Source organism: Rousettus aegyptiacus, unplaced genomic scaffold (genome assembly GCF_014176215.1).
Source record: "Rousettus aegyptiacus isolate mRouAeg1 unplaced genomic scaffold, mRouAeg1.p scaffold_m13_p_4, whole genome shotgun sequence".
Classification (NCBI taxonomy): Eukaryota; Metazoa; Chordata; class Mammalia; order Chiroptera; family Pteropodidae; genus Rousettus; species Rousettus aegyptiacus.
The window spans coordinates 159,196,552-159,216,400 of record NW_023416307.1 but is presented as its reverse complement, the minus strand read 5'-3'; positions in this window follow the sequence as shown (position 1 = coordinate 159,216,400).

Here is a 19,849-nt window from a genome sequence, read left to right as displayed (position 1 = left end):
TTGGTGCGGCGTGAGCATACATGCGCTGGCTGTATGAAAGGGCAAGCATCACAGCATAATTTTATAGTGATCCACAATGTCTGACTACGAAATTTGAAATAAAGTAAAACATGCCCTTACCGATGAAACATCTATCACATTAATAAGTTACGAATTCTAAAGACTGATATTTCCTGGTGACGAAGGAAATCGTTTCCAATTAAATAAGGTTTCAGCAGATATTTTTACTCTGGGGCTGGTTTATACTGTGCGAAATAATTCGAGACGAGACGGCCTCCTCTCTCCAGTGAAGTGGGCTATGTGATGATGGCAGTGTGGCGAGTGACCACGGAGTCCATCGGTCACCGACGGCTTGGTCCTTAGTTTGCGTCTATCGACGTGTACCTCGGCATAGGTCAACTTAATTTGTTAAAAATGATCTGCATTGGAGACGTGAAATCACATGATTTTACCTGGTGTTTTTTGAGATGACCAAGTCCGTTAAATTGTAAACAGTCTCCTTTCTCTATAGTCTCACCATTAAAATACTCTGGCCATAAAACCCCTGATTTGGAGAAATTAATTGTGTCATGTTCTCCTAAACAGAGAGAAGAGAACATTATGCAATTTTAACGGAACAGAAACTTCATAGCAAAAATATACAGAGAAACCATAATGTATTGATCCATTTTACCCTCAAACCAGGGTTGCTAATATTGAAAAATAATATAGCTAGAAAACCCTGTAACTTGCATATTGGAAAAAATGCTCCATCTCTGTAGGCATTTTGGCATTCTGTTCACTATCCCATCGAAAGTGTCATCTAAGGTTTGGAAAACATGAGGAAAGACTGTCAATGGACTCTCGCGATATATAAAAACCAGACAGAGATGTTAACGGGTGTATTACGTCCCTTACACCTGAGATTAACAGGTACATAAAAGGTGTTGCCGTCTAAATTTTTTATAACCGGAAAAAGTATTGCTTAAAGTTGCAGTGGGAGTATGGTCACGTGCTCACCAACGGCTTGACATCGAGCATTCTCTCCAGCCAGGGAAAGTGCCAGATGTAAGCCCTGCACAGGGACAACGAGGGGCACGTCGCATGGCCTTGAACGGCTCGGCGTCAGGACCACCTGTGAGCTAGGCCGCGTGCATGCTCCTTCTCTGCGGTCTGCGCTAAGTGTGTTCCGAGCTACACGTCTGATTCTAGGCAAGACATACGAAGTCGTCACAAGGGGACTTAAATGTTTCAGAGAGTCTCTCCTTTTCTCTGTTCTCGAAAGCGCAAACAGTGATCGTCACGGGACAAACCAGTCGATCGCCTTCCGTCAGAGCAGACGCCCCTGGGTATGCGCCCGGCTGTGGGGTTAGTGACCAGCACCTGACAGCTTAGACCACTGGAGCAGCTAAAGCGTTCAGATTCTTCCAGCCGATGTGAAGACAGTCCCGAGCCTGCTACATGACGTCAGAACGAGAACTGACCTCGAATGGAGGGAGGTGTTGCTTCCCAGTTGCCCATGAAGAATATGTTTATGTTATTTTTCAGAATCTCTATTTCCAGGAGGATGCTAAGCTTCAGAAATAATAAAACGTGATCCTCGGTTTTAAGGCAAATGAAATCCGGAAGAGATAGACACATAACTATTTATTTACGATATACTGTTTGGTATAGCATCGTATCGGATCCTCTAAATACTCGGTTATTCCCATGGGAGGTGTACTGTGTGATGCGGATGTATCATACCATGAAATAGGTGACTAGGAAATGAGTTGCAGCCTTCCAGGTTTAAATGGAAACGATGAGGTTTAATTTGCAGGTGAAGAAAACGGAGAGAGAGAGAGAGAGAAGCGTTGAGGGGAGGCGAGGAAGGACCCCTCCGCCTACCCAGACGAGCCGCGCGGCATCGGGAGGGGCCCAGGAGCGCAGGGCGCCGGGCGTCTGGACCCTGCGGTCGGCGGCATTCGACACGCGCAGCCTGAGCCCGCGACCCGCTCCAAGGCACCTGAACGCCTCGCCGCCGACTGCGGGGCGTCCCCTCCCGCACTCCGGGAGCCGCCGCTCCGGAGCGGGTTAGCGAGCCATGCGGGGACCCCCCCGTCGCGTTTCCCACGCCCCCTTCGACTGCCTCCAACCACGGGTGACGTCTGGTCGCTTCGCTCGCCTGGCACGCGGCTCCTCCGGGGCCGGAGTCTCGGCTAGCGGCTCGGGGCTGACGTGCGATGGCGTTTTTCATTAGAACACGTGTTCCGTGTCCACGTGTGTCTTGGTTTGTTACGCCCGAGCAATCTCTCCTGTCCCTCCGACGGTGGAGCCCTCGTCCCTGGCCCCTCTCCACGCGACCTCGTTTGGAGACGTGGTCTTTAATGGGGCGACCGCCTGGAAGCGAGGTCCTCAGGGTGCGCCCTAAGCTACCATGACGGTCGTCCTTATACAAAAGGGCATCGGAGACGGAGGGAAACACACGGAGGGCGGAGGGTGCGGGCGGCCGCGAGGGGACGGGGGGCAGGCGGCCTGGGCTGCTCCCCGCGGCCGTCAGGAGGCCGGCCGGGCAGGCCTGGGCCGCGGGGCGGCCGGCGCTGTGCTCTGAGCCGCCCGGGCTGTGTCTTCGCTGCTGCGGCCAGTGAACCCACACACGTAACCCGGCCCGCAAGGCGAGAAGTTCCCTGATGGCCCCCGATTCCTCGGCTCGCCAGAGAAACCACCCCGCTCTCTGCTTCGGGGGAAGGCCCGGGTGCTGGGAGACCCGGACGGTGGGCATCACGGCCATTCACGTCACCCCGGCTGGCCACGGGTCACACTGCTTCTGGGTGCGTCTGTGAGGGCGCTTCCGGGAGGTGAGCACCGGAATCTGTGGACGCGGGGAAGCCGTGTCGCCTGGTCCAGCCCCCCACCCAGGCCTGAGAGAACAGAGGCGGGAGGAGGAGGAGGAGGGGTGGGCCCCCGTTTCCCTGCCCGCCTCAGCTGGGCGGCTCCTCTCGTCCTCACAGGACCTCGGGCTGCGGTTTGCACCACGGTCCCCTGGTCCCAGGACATCGGACTCAGACCGAGGTCACGGCACTGGCCTCCCCGGGTCTCCCGCTCACAGATGGCAGACCGTGGGACTCTCTGCCGTCACCCCCACTTCCCATCACATCACAGGAGCCGATGCCTGGTGCTGAATCTCTCCTCTCTGTCTCTCCCTCCCTCCCTCTCTCTCTCTCTCCCTCCCCCTCCCTCCCCCTCCCTGCCTCCCCAACACGAAGAGTGGTACGTGGGGGGAGGGTCAGCATGCATGTGACCATTTCAAAGGCATCTCATGCTAATAACAGGCATTTTATAACTACCTACAAAGGTTATTTGTCAGTCGATTGCCAGTTGTCAATCCTCTCTCAATTACCCATGTATAAATTATTCAGAGCCGGTTAATCTCAGGCTGATTTCTCTTTGCCTCCCAGCACACACTGATCTCACTCTGTTCCAACAGCTGATACATTGTGCTTAGGGAAAGCCGACCAATCTCAACACCAGCCCAAGCAAACGCTTAATCTGTTCTCTGAAAGAAACAAATGGGTTCCCAAAGACAAATATGAATCATCTTTGCATTATAAGATATTTTGGATTATTTAGTTCTCATTGCCTTGATAAACAAGAGGATAGTAATCTCTAAATCTCCACGTTACACCGTGGTAACTCTAGGTTATAAATTCTTAATCATCAGCTGAATGTTTCCCTCCGGTGTTCTGTGGTATTCAGGACGGCATCGCCGTGACAGGTGACACAGGCTGGCGCCCAAGGACAAACCGGGTTGGGGGACCTCGTCTGGCTCCACGCTCAGCTCTTAAGAAGCCGTGGCCTTGGCGACCCCGCAGGTGTGCGGCGCCGTGGAGAACGCACCGTCCACGCCTCGGCCCACATCCTGGACGCTCACGTGGGTCATTAACTCCTCGCGGGCACGAGAGTCTCCGTCCTAAGACCTTTTGCAGCGTGGACCCAGATGACGATGGATCCGTGTTCGCAGGCGCTGAGGCCTCATTCTGAGACTTGGGCGTCAGCGAGCGGCCGAGTTTTCAGGCGTATGAACTGGGAAGCAGATGATGAACGAATAAGAGAAAAGGAACAGAGCTGTCCAGACAGAGAGATTCGCTGGCTGCGTTCGTGTGGGAAGCCCCGCCGCAGTCCCGCCCTGGCGTGCCGCGGACTCCCATGTCCCCGTCCCCGTCACCCGCGGCGCCCCGCGACCCCGTCGACGCCACCCGCAGGATCCCACGTGACTCCTTCTCCAACGTCGGGGCGCGGCTCAGACGGCGTCCCCCGCTCGCCCTGCCCCCGGGCCTGTCTTATTCTCTATCACTGCAGCCCACACGCCATCCGTTTCAATTACTTTTAGTTTCACTTGATTTCGTCTTTCTTTCTCCCCAAAAACGAATCTTCATGAGTCTAGAGACCTTGTTTATCTTGTTTCCATTTTACTCTTGGCAACCAAAGTGGAGGCTGGCCCACTGCGGCAGCCCGAGAAATACCTGTCAAGCCAGTGAGGTTCGGGAGTGTTGGCAGTGCCGGCAGGGGGCCGAGGTGGGGGCCGGGGCGGGGGGCCGGGGCGGGGGCCGGGGTGGGGGCCGGGGCGGGGGCCGGGGTGGGGGGCCGGGGTGGGGGCCGGGGTGGGGGCCGGGGCGGGGGGCCGGGGCGGGGGCCCGGCTGGACACGCATTTATTGCTGTTTACTGCTTCGTATTTTTGTTAAGCCTCATCGAGGTGCGATTAACAAACAATAAACTGTTATACGCGAAGCGTGTAACTTGACAAGCTCTGATAGTGGACAGAGACGTCACTGGTCACGGTGATCCCGGTGGTGAACGTGGCCGGCTGCCTCCGCCTGCCCCTGTCAGGGCCCCTGGCTCACCCTCCCCCGCACCCCGCAGGCAGACACCGTCACGCAGAGGAGTTTTCACTCCCAGAATATTGGATAGATGGGGGCGCAGAGCGGGTAAGTTTTCCTGGTCTGGGGTTTACGCGCGACATGATTATTTTGACGTCCACCTGTGTGGTCGCATGTGTGGATGGTTCACCGTATCTGTCACTGAGGAATGTCCCAGGCCACAATTTCTTTATCCCTTTATCGTGGGTAAAGATTTGGGTTGTTTCTGACCACAATGAATGTGTGTTTGGTTGTTACATCATCTGATTGAATCGATGTTTTTATCATCATCCAATAACCCTCTTTATCCCAGGTAAAATTCTTCGTTCTGAAATCTATCGGTCGGATATCAATACAGACCCTCTAGTTTTGTACTGATCAGGGTGGGAATGGTATGTTTTCCATCCTTTTACTGTGAAGCAATTTGTGTTTAAAGGTTTAAGAGGCTTTAAAATAGTACTTCCGCTTCCAGCCAAACATCGGGGGTATTTACCCTTCTACCGAAAACAACTAGAAAACGGACAAAACGATGTCTCCGTACACCTGTAACGTTTCCAGCGTCGTCGTGTTGGGCAGCGCAGAGCGGCAGCCCCGAGGAAGGGAGGACCAGGGGGCGAGGCCCGAAGCCGCAGCATCTTCTCATTGGAAAGTCCTTGCAGACGGCAGGAGAGGGGCCCGGAGAGACCCCCGAGCCGGTCCAGACGCAAGGCGGGGCGCCCCTGCTGCCTGCGTTTCTACGCGAGGAATACGGAGAAAAAGAGAGCGGCGGGGAGAAGCGCGCGCCGCGCGGCCAAGCGGATCTGAACGGCGAGTCCCGTAAAACCATGAGTACGCGTTGCTCGAAGTGTCCCAGAATGGCGACGATTAGGATTTTAGGAGCTCAAAGAAGAGAAGGGGGAATGACAGAAAACAGGAAGCCGGAGGGACCAGCGAGGAGGCGGGAGCCGTCAGCGAAGCCGCCCAAGAACGGGGAGCCGCCCGCGCATGGCCTGTGTCGGGGGGCGGCGGGTCAGCTCGTGGGCCCCCGGGGGCGCCCGCCGGGACGCCGTTGGCCCTGCGCGGGGAGGGGACAGGGGCAGGCAGGGGACAGAGCCGCCGAGTCCGTGGGGGAGGCGAGGACGGGGCCCTGGGGAGGGGGGTCAGGGGGGATCATCGGGCTGGCCGGGGCCCTAGCTGATTACTTGGGTGACTGCCTCAGGGTGACAGAGTCAGTGGACAGGTACACAACGCCAGCAGCTTTGGGTGGTTTTCCCGTAGAATCCTTAGCTGTTTTTACCAGAACTACTGAGCCACGCGGTTTGGGGAGTGGCACAAACATGGACCTAAGTGACTGGGAGGGGTCAGAGCTCAGCCCCGGCGTCAGGGGAGCGGCGTGAATGAGGCTGGGGCTGAGCTCTGCCGAGTGGCAGCTGGGCTCCTGACACCTGCTCCAGACCCTGACGCGGACCCCAGGGGGACGAGAAATGAGATGAGTCAGCTGGCAGCCAGGGGTCGGACGCCCGGGCCGGGGTCATACACGTGGACCGGGGTCAGATGCCAAGGCCGGGGTCAGACACCCGGGCTGGGGTCAGACTCGTGGACCGGGGTCAGATGCCAAGGCCGGGGTCAGACACCCGGGCTGGGGTCAGACTCGTGGACCGGGGTCAGACACCTGGGCCATGGCCAGCATCGGGAACGCTTCTCGGGAGATGGGCCAGAGGCCCGACGACCCGCCACGACCACAGGAGGGTCCCCACATCCTCCGTGGAAAGTCGTCCTCCTCGGTCTGAATTGCATCGCTGAGGGCTCGCTCTGACCCGAAGCTGCACACTGACCCCTCCGGTGTGGCACCGGACAAACCCAGGCTGGCAGCTGCAACAGGGCACGTGGCTGCAGCGGGCGGGGGCCGGCCCGTGACTTTTAGGCTCTGGGAAGAGCCTGTGTGTCCAGGGAGGAGGAAGCAAGTCTGCACGTGCCTTTAAATCCAGCCATTCCCCCAAAGACTGCCTGTAATGCTGGCAGCATTTATTAAATTGTTTTGTTTATTTAATTTGGGAATACTTTTTTCCTCCTAGAAACAACTGTATGCAATGTAAGGGCAATCATAACTTACCATGAAAAGCCACGTGATGCAGTCAACCATCTGAGCACCCTTTGGCTTCTGTTATAAGTTACCGTATTCCAAGCTTTTGATGAATTATGTAGGTAGAGGGGTTATGGGTTTTTCAACATCGCACTAATACATTTAGAACGCTTAACGGAAGCTTAACCTTTATTTCGTTCAATACGTGCTGTCTCCAGCTAATAGGTTTTTTGGGGGAAAAGTCCCCTAGGTCAATGTCTTATATTTAGCTGCTTGTTTTCCTTTAAAGCTGGAAAAATTAAGCTTCTGAAATAAATTGATATAACAGGACATCAACAGGGTAAAAATAATTTTGATGATTTCTTTTTGGCATTGCAATTATATCCAGTACACTTGACAATGAAATAAACAAATAGTTCAGACAAAGCCATTAATTTCCTTCCTAGCTCCACAATTTTAATTAGAAACATTTAATTAGACTTGGCTAAAATTTCTCAAGAAGATTACAGAGTGCGTCTTTAAGCCACTCGTATATGAAGAGATGTATTTTGCATCACTTACAAAGTACAACAAATAACGGCCATTGTTGCAGGTGAACAGTCCTGTCAAAATTATCCCTTATCACAAAATTTATTAGAAAACAAAGTTCTCTTAGGGTTTACTAGATATTAAGTTTTGCTGTTTAATTGTTATAATAAATAAGATGCCTTTTTAATGTATTCACTGCATTTTATAGGATGTCATATTTTTATGGCAAGCAATAAATGTGTTTGATGTTCCTGACACTATTTCACCACTGGATTTTTTTTTAACTTTTATTATCATGAGCATTTCTGGCATGAATTAAAATGACATGCAAATCTGCAAGCTCATTTAGCTGAAGCAAAATTGCTAACTTGTTGAATTCATAAGCCGTTTGTCTTTGGGAACACATTGATCATTTTCAAATAAATTTGATAGAGTTCAACCAATTGTTTTAAGTCGTTCTCTTTTATTTCTGTTATTCCACGACCGTTTCTCTGTAAGAAGTATGCAAACATTATAATTTCTCAACTTAATGTTTAAAATAAAGAGCAAAATTTCCACCATTACCTGAATTATCTTTGTTTGAAGGTATTGTACCATGCTTCCTAGCTAAAAAGGCTTAATATTACCTAATTTTTCCTCTGAGGTAAGGTCCCTATGTGACTCACAAAATATTTAATAAGACATTTTTAAATATGGTTATTTTGGGGTGTCTATGTTTCAATTTGTACCTAATAATAAAGATGAAATTTATTTATTTAATTTAATTTCATCTTTAATAATCACATGTAAACACTTCATTCTTATTCTCAAAGTCTTAAAAAGACAGTTGGGTTTAACTGGAGGAATTATTTGGGCATTTGGAGGGTACAGCCAGCTAATGTTTGAATCATGAAATTTGATTTTAATTTTTTATAAATTGTTAGTTATTTGAACAAATTCCAATTCCTTAAGTAAATTTTTTTCTGAACTTACCAAAGTAGCCACATAATTGTGAAAAATAATCAATATTTCAGAAACATAAAGCAAATGGAATTTCGTGGAATTCTGTATAATTCCGCCCGAAGACATAAAACTTTAAATAGTTCGATGCATATTTCTCCAGGTTTTCCCTGTCTGCATCTTTTATTTTTTTCATGAAAGTAGCACCAGAGACATTGGTCGGCCAGCCAGCTCCGAAGAAAGTCCGCTCTGTGCTCTCATTCTGACCCTAGAGTTTATCCTGTAGACACACGGTGGGAGAGACTCTCGGGCTGTGAGGCATCTCGAACCGCGTGAGATGCCCAAGGAACCGAGTTTGCCTTCCGCGCTGCACGCTTGTTGAGATTTGCCGTAAAATTTGTCCTGGCTTTATTTATTAACCGTGTTGGGTCAGGCTAATTGCATTGTAAGCACAATAGATTGTCACTGGACTTCCAAACCCCCCAAATTTGTAATTACTAGCACCACATAAACTTGATGGTTGCCCGCATCATGCCGAAGGTTTAATAGGTATTTCCACATTTCGCCTAAAATAGTCTATGGAGTATTATTTTTACCCTTATGTTACACTGAGGATCAAAGGCAAAGAGTTTAAATAATTAGTCCAATGCTGTACTTCTAATGAAAGGAGCCGAGATTCGGAATGTAGCGGTCATAGTCTGCCAGTCCACATTCCTGGGCGCTAAGTTCTGTGTAACCGGATAAAATAACCCTTCTCATGATAATTGAGCTCTGCTGGACCTACTTAGTGGGGAAACAGGTCTCGTGTGTGTACGCGTCACCCTACCCACCGCCTATTCAGAGCACATGATTCACCTTCACGCGTGGACGCTTAACAGCTTTCTTAAGTCTTGAAACCTCAGGAAAACTTGCGAACGATCCCCCCACCCCTTAAAGCTAGTTCAGAATAACGATCGACTAAGTCTTTCCCAAAGTGTGTTCCATTATGTCGCATGGGGATGCAATAGATGTTATTCACACAAAAGTTATTTCGCAGAGAGGTGACTTTATATAAAAATACACGTTGTGAGTCTCTAAAAAGGGGTTCAAATGTGCTGATTTTTATTTTTGGTTTTGAAATAGTTCAATTCATAACCTCTTTCTTTTTTCAGAATATTCTTAGGTATATAGTTCTTTGAAAAAGATCTTGGGAAAATGTTTGTCCACTCTATAATCACTAGAAGACCCAAATTTAGAGTTAGGGTAACGTCACATAGATTTAAATCACTGCTTCACACTTTTTATATATTTGAACTTATTTAGCCTCGGTTTTAGCATTTGTAAAAGGAGAATAGTAACATGTACTCCATGAAAATTTGTAAAGATTATAATAGGTGACACACACGTGGCAGATTTACAGGGAACCGCACATTATTTGGTGCGCTTTCCACTAAAAGGCATCGTCTCGTGTGTCCCGGAGAGTCTGTCCATTCGTTAACCAATAAGGTGTGGTTGAAACCATGATATTTCCCTTCCTAGGGCTGACAGCTTCACTTGGTGCTGTGAGCCCACGTCATCAGGTACAAAGTACTGTGAGAAAGCCATGCTGTTAGGAGGCCTCGGACATGTGACGAGGCTCTGCAGCGTGACAGGACATGGAAAAAAAAGGAAAATAAAAGAAGAGACAGTGGCCATCACAGACCCCGCCGCTCGGCATGAAGCTGCGTGGATGAAAGCCGAGCCCCGCAGAGAAGCCGTGCCAACGGCAAAGGCAGAGTGCGGGCCTCGGAAACCCTGCCTGTCCGGAAACGCACTGAGGACGAGCAGACACTGTCGGGAAGGTCCCTGGAGATGCGGCCCAGGCTGGCAGGGCCCTGGGGGCATTCGCGCGGGGAGGACGGATGAATCTCAGGGACGACAGCGAGCGCCGCAGCATCTCGGCTGGGCCTCGTCTCCTCCGACCCCCTTCACCTGCCCCAGGTCACCTGTGACAACGAGCGGCCCACTCATCGCTGTGGGCAGGGACAAGGGCAGCCCAGGACACAACCCGGAAACGGGCGCAGGCACCCTGGGTCCCAGAGGGAGACGGGAGACAGAAGGGCGGAGGAGACACAGGAAGAATAGCACCTAAAACCTTTCCGGGCTGATGAGAAACTTTCATCTCCCCAACCAGGAGCTCGCCGGACTCTCACAAGGAGAAGCTCAGAGACGCACACCCAACCACAAAGCGATCGAACTGCTAAAAGCCAGAGGCAAAGAGAAACCTCGAAAGCAGCAAGAGAGGAGTGACGGTGAGGCTAACAACTACCTTCTCCTCAGAAACTCCAGGGGCCGGAGGCAGCGGGACGGCCCAGGCACGTGCCGGAGGTGCTGAGTGCGAGCAAAACGTTCAATAGCTGGCAAAAAAAAAAAAACCCAAAAAACAAACAAAAAAAAACCAGCCCTTCGAGAGCGAAGGAGAGATGAGGGCATTCTCGGACTTCTAAAAATGGAGACAATGTATTGATAACAGACATGCCCTGCAACAAATAAGGGACGGGATTCTTCAGGCTGAACGGAAAAGACCCCAGAGGGCAACCTCAATCCACACGAAAAAATACAAAGCAACAGTAAAGTTCCTTCTGTAGATAAATATAAAAGACGGGAAAATGTATATTTGTTTGTAATCTAGAAAGATTATTCTATTGTATTTGGAAGATAAATTCACAAATTAATAAATATAAAACTGTGCAGATGAGCTTACAATGTATCAAATGTAATCTTTCCGACAAAATTGGAAGGCAATTGAAGGGCAAAATTGAAGGGCAAATGGAATAAAGCTATATGAGAATAAAGTGTTACATAGTATTGAAATCAGGCTGATAATAATCCAAATAAGAGTTATGAATTAAGATCTTAATATTTAACTCTCAGGGCAACCACTACAAAAATAACTCAAATAAATATAGTAAAACAAAAAATAAGGATATTTAAATTATAATCAGCAAATATCTATTTAATACAAAAGAAAAATCATAAAAAATAAGACACATAAAAATAAATAGGTAAATGACAAATGTAAATTCTTCTTCTTAAGTTGTAACATTAAATTTAAATGAATTAAACACTCCAATCCAAAGGCGTACTGGTAGAACAAAAACAAAATCCAACTATATACTGTCTATAACATAAACATTTTGATTCAAAGATGCAATCAAGTTGAAAGTAAAATGATGGGAAAAGGTGTGGTCACGCAGACAAATACACAAAACAGAGCTGGAGTGGCTATACTAACATAAAAAATATTAATTTATAACAACTATATCTAATTTTATGAAAAAAATATTACTGGAAACAAAGAATGATATTTTATAATTTTAAAGGGGTTAATCCTTCAAGAAGACATAAGAAAACACATACACATCTAACAGCAGAGACCCCAAAAAATGTAAAGCAAGAGCTGACAGAATTAACGAAGAAATACACACGTTATCAAAAAAACAGATGGCGCGTTCAATATTTTTAACGACGGATACCACAGCTACACAGGTTAACTAGGAAATGCAAGGCTTGAACGACATGATGAGCGACTAAATCCAGCAGACAGCTACGGAACATGCTACCCAGTAACAGAATACACACGTCTCTCGAGTACGTAGGGCACATTCTCCAGGGTAGACCATACGTGAGGCCATAAAATAACAAATTTAAATAATCGAAATCATACAAAGCATATTCTCTGGCCACAATAGAATTAAATTATAAATCAATAACAAGAGAAAGTCTGGGAAATTCACAAATAGATGGAAATGAAAAAACTCACTCCTAAATAGCCAATAGTTCAATGAAGAAATCATAGAAAAATTAGAAAACAGTTTGAGAGAGATGAAAATCAAAGTTCAACATACCAAAATGCATGGGATAGAGCCAAAGCAGCTCTCAACGGGATATTTACAGTTATAAATGCCTTCGTTAAAAATAATAATAATAATCTCACATCAGCATCCTGATTTTCTACCTTCAGAAACCAGAAACATCTTTATGACAACAAATTAGATAACCTGGATGAAATGGGCAAATCCTTAGGAAGACGGAATCTAATGAAGCTGACTCAAGAAGAAATAGAATATTTGAATAGATAGATGTACACAAGTTAAAAAAAAAAAGTTGTAAAAAAACATAGCGCAGGTCCAGATGGCTTCGCAGGGGAATTCTACCAGACGAAAAAGAATTGCCGACCCTCCGCAGCCCGTGCCAAGAAGCAGCAACGAAAGCAGAACATCCTGACTCATGACATAAGGCCAATTGTGCTCTGACACCGAAGTCAGACAAAGACATCGAAAGGAAAGAAGACAAACCAATGTTCCTTTTGGATTCAGATATAAACACCCTCAACAACAAACTAGAGCGAAGAAGGGGAAGGGTAAGGTCAACGCAGGCGAAAGGGGTCAAGTAATTGGCGATGGAAGGAAGTTGAACTTTGGGGGGTGAACACACAATGCAATACACGTGTGATGGATTGTTGAATTGTACGCTTGAAACCTATTTGATTTTATCAACCAACGGCACCCCAATAATTTTAATTAAAAAAAAAAGATTGAATAAATAAATAAAACAGACTTGATTTGAACTGTCTGTGAGAGACCTTCCTGCGTTCGTGAGCCCTGGAATCATAGACACATAATTTTGCACACTAGTGTGTTTAGGATAATTGTAGAATAGTGACAGACACGTATATAAAACAATTAGTCGGAAAGCAGGACGTGATAAGTGGCCCTCGATAATCATCACCATCTACTTCTGATTTAACCCCAAATTGCTTTTTCCATTTCTTACAGAAATGCAACTGTACGGAAGATTGGAATAATCTGGAAGAATATTTAATGCATTGCTTTTTTCAAATAGGTCCTGGGGATTGAGGCCAAACTACGTGAATTTTTTAAAGTCCCTCCTCCCTGCACCTGGACACTGGACTTCAACACGCATGTCTGATTCCTTCCTCCAGAGGTCAAGGTTGAGTGTCGGCGGGACCACTCCCTCACTGGCCTCAGACAGAGGGAAAGATGAAACTTCCATACGAGGGGGAAATACTGTACATAAAGCAATGGTTATATGTAAGGACATAAACTACAATGGATGTGCGCATGTATATGGACACACATTTAGTTTTATAAACTAGAAAGGAAAAACACAGATAGAAAATTCATGTATGCATATATGTTTTCTCAAGGTAAAAATGATTTCCTGAGTAAGAACCAACCTATAATCCCTAAAGTGGACATCAGGGTGTGATTCAATAACACCTGCAGAATCTGAATTAAGGCTTTGGCCCCACTGGTCATCATTCTGGTTCAGGCCATCATTCGGCCACTAGTGCCCAGAACTCCCAGCCAAGAAGACAATCCCTTGACTGACTGCTGAAGAATTGGCTTTTTTCTTTTTTTTTAAACTCAGCCTTAATAAGGGGAAGTTGATTAGGATTCCCATCTTATTAATAACGGATATCGTTGGGGAAAAAAAAGGAAAGGAAAACGAGGCCTCGAACGAGAAAGGTTGCGGCTCCTTCTCTCGCGCACGTCCACCCGCACATTCGTCTGACACCTGTTACGCGTCAGATGCGCGGAGAGGGTCCGCGCCCAAGACGGCGCAGGTTTCTGTCCTTTTTCTATTGGGCACAGCGAACAGTAAGAGATCCCGGGGCAGTGCTGTGGAAAGCAGGTGCGCGAGCCAGTCAGGAGGGCGGCAGAGGGGAAGCCGGCAGCTCCCAGGTTCTGCCGTCGAGACGTCACTGCGGGCTGGATCGGGGGACACCGGCGGCGACAGGGGGAGGCAGATGAATCTCAGGGGCGTGTGACAGCTGGACGCAGAGTGTGCTGGAATTATTCGTGTATGATAATTATTTTTGTTATTTGTATTACTCAGTGATAATTTTGTTTAAAATATGCTCAATCGTATATTAAAGACAAATATTTGTTCTTCATTTTATTTATTTCCCTTTGAATATTTTAGTGAATACAAAATTCAATGTTTACTAAATCCGGAGATTTTCCTTTTAACTTTCTCAGCTGCAGGTTACAAAATGGAGAAAAAGCAAAACTCAGATTTGGATGTAGATAACTTTTGTTCTCTGTCTTAGCCCTGAACACACCCGGCTGAAGCTTCTTAAATGTTTTGCAAGGTAATAGAAGCGGACCCCGTGTCCTTGGAGGCCTTTTTTCTGGGCCAGATCTCAAGTCTCCCGACTGAACTGACCGATCAGGTGTGTAGAATAGTCCTAAGGTGCTGATACCTTGCCGAGTCTGGGAGAATTATGGATGGAGCATGGAGACAAGGTGAAATGCATTTCAATAAGAAAACCAACATTTGTAGGAGTCAACTTTAATTGTTGTTTCCAGCTTATAAGTGTTGAAGACTTATAAATTATCTAGCTCTGCACAGAGCACAACGAATAAAAAGAACAAACTTTCCAATTGACCAGAAAACGATGCATTCTGTCTGAACACCGTGTGTGACGTGTGTGCTCAACTCAGCCTCACGCGAGCCTTCCCTCAGCTTCCGTTAATATCAGGTAATTCTGCTATATGTCTTGATTTACCATGAAAGTTAAGTGTCACATTTTAGACAAATAAGAATTATTAAAATTTGACAGCTGGCAAATTATGCTAACATCTGGTAACAAATCATTCTTGACAGCTCAATAGTACACTTCTTATTGAATAGCTATTAATATTATAAAGAGAAAAATGCAAAAATTGCAGCACTTGACTAACGCATTCCCTGCAGTGATCAGAGGGGCGGGCTGTTTATCTCAATGTGTAAGAAACGTCATCTTCTCACATCCGAGGTTCGACGTCGATTGGAACCGAATCACCGTAAACACGGGTGGTGGCGTGCGGTGCCACGAGCCGAAAAGGGAAATGACAATTTCCGAATTTGGAATGACATGATAATACATTTAGAGTATGCGGGGGGAACAGATAAAATCCCGAGAACAGATTATAGGCAATAATAATAACCACAAAATGGCACTGAATACTTAACTATCACACTTCTGAAACAGTATCAATTTCTTTGTTAAGCTAGCTAATAATTACAGGGCGGAAGGCCCAGGTGTTGGTTTAATAACAGGCGCCCGCCAGAATTTAGCTAGTCGCTGATTAATAGCTGACTCAAATGCCTCGCATTGGGGTATGGATGGTATTTACTGTCTCTGAACTTTTTTAAGGGGGGGAGAGAATTTTACTTTCATTTTTCATTCCTACGGTGATGGTTTAAGTCATTTTCATTCACTTAGAAGGGTTACTGGGGGAAAAAAAGTATAAAATACAGAGACATTAAATTGAAACAAGAAAATAAGCGAGTCCATGATGATAACAGCCGAGTAGGGGTGTGCCTGCCTGTCTCAGGGTTCTGGCTGGGCGGCGTGGAGGTCCGTGTCCCACGTGGGCATCGTCGCCACACTGGGGCATGAGGAGGCTGCTCGGTACCATCTCTAGTCGCTTCCGGCCCTAGACGTGCACCTGCTCTTGACCTCGGCCATCCAACTGAATTTAGAAACTTGAGTCAGCCGCAAACTAATTGATCTAACTGGCTAAACGATGAAATGCATATATGTGGAGACTTTTCCTCATATCTCTGTGGGTGTGTATGTGTCCATCATCGGGATCATATAAACAAGCAAACTTATTGGCATCTCTCTGTTTTCATATAAGCAACAATTTTTAAGAAAGAATACACTATCGAAGATAACACAAATTACGAGTTTTCTACCTCAATGAGAAATCCCAAATACTGAATAACATTTTTAAAAGGATATCTAAAAACACTGCTTTATACAACAGAGATCTCTCTTAGGAAGCTCTCATGGTTCGTTCCATGCGGTATGTTAGACTGTAGAGTGGAATATTCGAAAAATAATCGAAGGCCGAGGATTCTTCTGCTTTGCCACATTCGGGTGATTTATGGATGGCTTTGCAGTTCCCTGACGCCCAGGCTCAGTCCTCTTCCAAATACATGGAGTGTCGTTTGAGGTATACAGTGGGCTCTTAATGAAATTCTCTAGGTCTTATCTCTTAAATGATTCAGAGATTCATATTTTAACCTGGGAAGAACACCGGAATAACCTTCATACATTTTCATCGTCTACCAGCTTAAATCAAACTACATGATTTAAAGAAAAAGAATTTAAGTTCCAAACCATATTGCTTTCTTACAACAGAGTCTCATCCCCTATATCAAATGCTGTATTGAAAATATTGTATTTTCACGTTTTGCAATTTCAGCAAGAGCTCTTCATTAGAGAGAAAAATGTCATTTTATTAGGGACACTTTTTCCCTGTTTATACTTCCAATTCTTTTTCTTTTCTTTTTTCTCTGGGAAACCAGAGCTGCAGAAGACGGAGGGAAAGGGCACATGGCCTGTCTGTCTGTCTGTCTGTTGTTCGTTTGCTTGCACACCAGAGTAACAGAATAGTGACTCTTCAAAGTTGACCAAACACACACTGGAAAGAAGCCTCAGCGAGCTTCGGTTACGTCATCAGAAACCACAGTCGGCGTGACCGACGGCTCACGCAGAGACCCCGGGGAAGGGCACCTCCTCGCTGGCTGCAAAGAACGGGGTGGCGGCCTACAAGCCACCACCCCCCTCACGCAGGCTCAGGACTTTTCCCCCCGTCCCGCTCTGCTTCCACGATTGCTTTCTGAACGTCAGCGGTCCTACGGGATGCATCGTCCTCTGGTGTCTGGACACCTGTTCGGAAAACAGCGCACCCGACACGTGCCGGCCGTGGCCTTGGCGAGCCCCTCAGGGCCTGCCCAGCGTCCTTCACCCACCGCACATGCTCACACGCGACGCTTTTCACACCGTGGCAGGCGAAGCCGGTTCCTCTGAGCGGCGTCGGGAGCTGTCTGTGTGCCTGCTTCTCTCGCCGAGCCAAAGCCCCTGAGCTCGGGCTCCGGAGCCGGGGCTGGGGACGATGGCCAGCTCCTCCGGCTTGGGGTCCCCACCTCGCCGAGCCGGGAAGGCGGGCATGGCAGTCTTGGTGCAAACACTCCAAACTGCAACTTTCTTACCCACTTTGGATTTTCTCAAGCAGGTGTTTCTGCCTTTGCTGTTCGCCCCGAGGACCGTTCTGGCTTCACCACAGGGCAGGGCGGCAGTGGCTGTCGCAATGGAGGGCAATTTGCCTGACGATAAACGCAGACGGCCATGTGGAGAATCGTTCACAGGCGGTGCATGCAGAGGCTGACGTGCGGTCAGTCTCCTTGCTCTGTCAGCTGAGAACGTGCAGAAGCAATGACTCGGCCGGTGGCGGTGAGCACACCCGGTGCCCACGTCCAGCTTCTAGTATGTTCCTTTAATGAAAGGAACCAGAGCTCCTTGGAGAACGGCTGACTCTGGGGTCAGAGCAGAATATATACAAGATGAGCCGGGGGCATCTTCTAGTTCCCAAAAGCGATGTACTAAACACTCACACGTGCACACACACACTCACACACATACACACACTCACACACACTCACACACTCACACGCGCACACACACGCACACTCACATGCAAACACACACGCACACACACACTCACGCACACATACACACACTCACACACACACACTCACACACACTCACACACACACAGACACACAACGCGGGGTATATAAAAGGAACATGGGAGCCAGACGAGAGGCCTCCCACTGGACGAAGCTGGAACGATTTTTTAAAACAAATTAAATAAAGAAGTATTGAATTATAATCAAAAGCAGGAAGTCAGTATCCATGAGTCTACACTGTTATAACTAAGTTATCCTGTGACTAAGTGGGGGCTGGGGGAGGCACGTCTCCTTCGCAGAAGAAGCTCCGCGCCAAGGATTTCTGCTGGCACCAGGTCCCCCGGGAGGTAGAGCGCGGCTTCCCGCCCACTAGGCATCTGTCCAGAGTGCACAGGACCACGTGGGGAGAGGAAGAAAGGAGCTTTACAGTGGAGAAGGCCGGCGGTCACCACCTCGGCCAAGGGCCGGGGCGGACGTCGGCAGTGATGAGCTGCGTTGAGAGCATGTACCTTGGATACGATGTGATTGAAAAGGCCCTTCGCCCCTGAGGACTGCATATCACCTCGTCAAAGGACTCTCAGACCAAGCCCAGTACAGGGAATTCTATAAACGTACGACCCCTAAAACCGCGAAGGTCATCGCAAACAAGTAACGTCCGCGGAACCATCGCGACGAGAGGGGCCTGAGCAGACGGGGCCACTGAAGGTGACGTGTCCTCCTGGACGAGACCCGGGCAGAGGGGAGGGTGACAGGTAACGGCGAAGGAGTCTGGGTAGAGGTTGGGCTTCGGTTCGTTGTACTGTCTCCTCACGGGTCCGCTAACTGTGACGAAGGCACCCACCCCCCTCGCGCAAGGTGTTAACGGCAGCGTGGCGCGTGGGGGGTTCGCTGCACTGGCCTCGCGACGTGTCTGGAAACCTCGACCTGGTCTGGGAGGGACGTTTTATTTTCAGGAGAGGTGAGCGGGGGCCCGCGATGCTGTTGGTGGTAGCCGGAAGGGAGTCGCTGTGTGACGGACGGCTCGGCCCCGGCCCAGCTGGGCACCCGTGGGTCCCGTCTGAGGCGCCAGGGCGAAGCGGCGTCAGGCCCGAGGGGGGCAGCAGGGGGCACACGGCCTGCTCCGTGATTTGGAGGTCATTTCAAGGACTTGGGCTTTACTGGGACTGAAACGGGGCGGGGTGGGGGGGTCCCCGCTCTGAGCTGAGAGGGTCCCTGGCCGTGGCGTGAGGGCGGGCGGCAGGGACACTGGCCACGGCGCCCGGCTGGAGGCCGGTGTCCGCCACGGGCGGCGAGAAGCGTCGGGCTCTGGGGGCGGCTTGCGTGTGGGCAGAGCCGGCTGCCGATGGGTGGCGTGGGTGGCGTGGCGTTCAAGGACACATGGAGGCGACTCTCAGTCTGAGGGGGCTCTGCAGAGCCACGCTGTCACTGGTCGCGAAGCCGCTGGAGGAGGTTTGCGGGGAAAGGCTGGAGTCCCGGGTTTTCTCGTTTGGCCTGGGAGGCATATGAGCGCCTGGGTCAGAGGTGCCAGTGAGCGAGGGGAAAAGGAATCAGGAATTCGGCAATGTCTTCGGCCGCGGGTACAAATCTGTGAATACTTAACACGCGGGCGGGGTCACGGAGGCCGTAAGAAGAGAGGAGTCCGAGAAACAGGCTTGGGACAGCCCCCGTGAGCAAGTCGGAAAGGGAGGAGCGGATTGGAAGGGGCTGCCACTGAGCTGGGGGCGGGGGCGGGCGGGGGCTCAGCAGCCGGAGGAGCAGCGATGTCCGGGGAGGCCGACGCCGCTGTGGCTGGCCCTGCGGCTGGGCTGGCGGACGAGGGGCCCGGCTGGCTTTGGGTCCCGGCCACGCGAGGGGCTCACTCTGCTGCGTAGGGAGGTGGCTGCAGGAGCCAGAGTCCTGAGCAGAGGACGCTGACCGCTTCTGAGCGCTTTGCTGGCC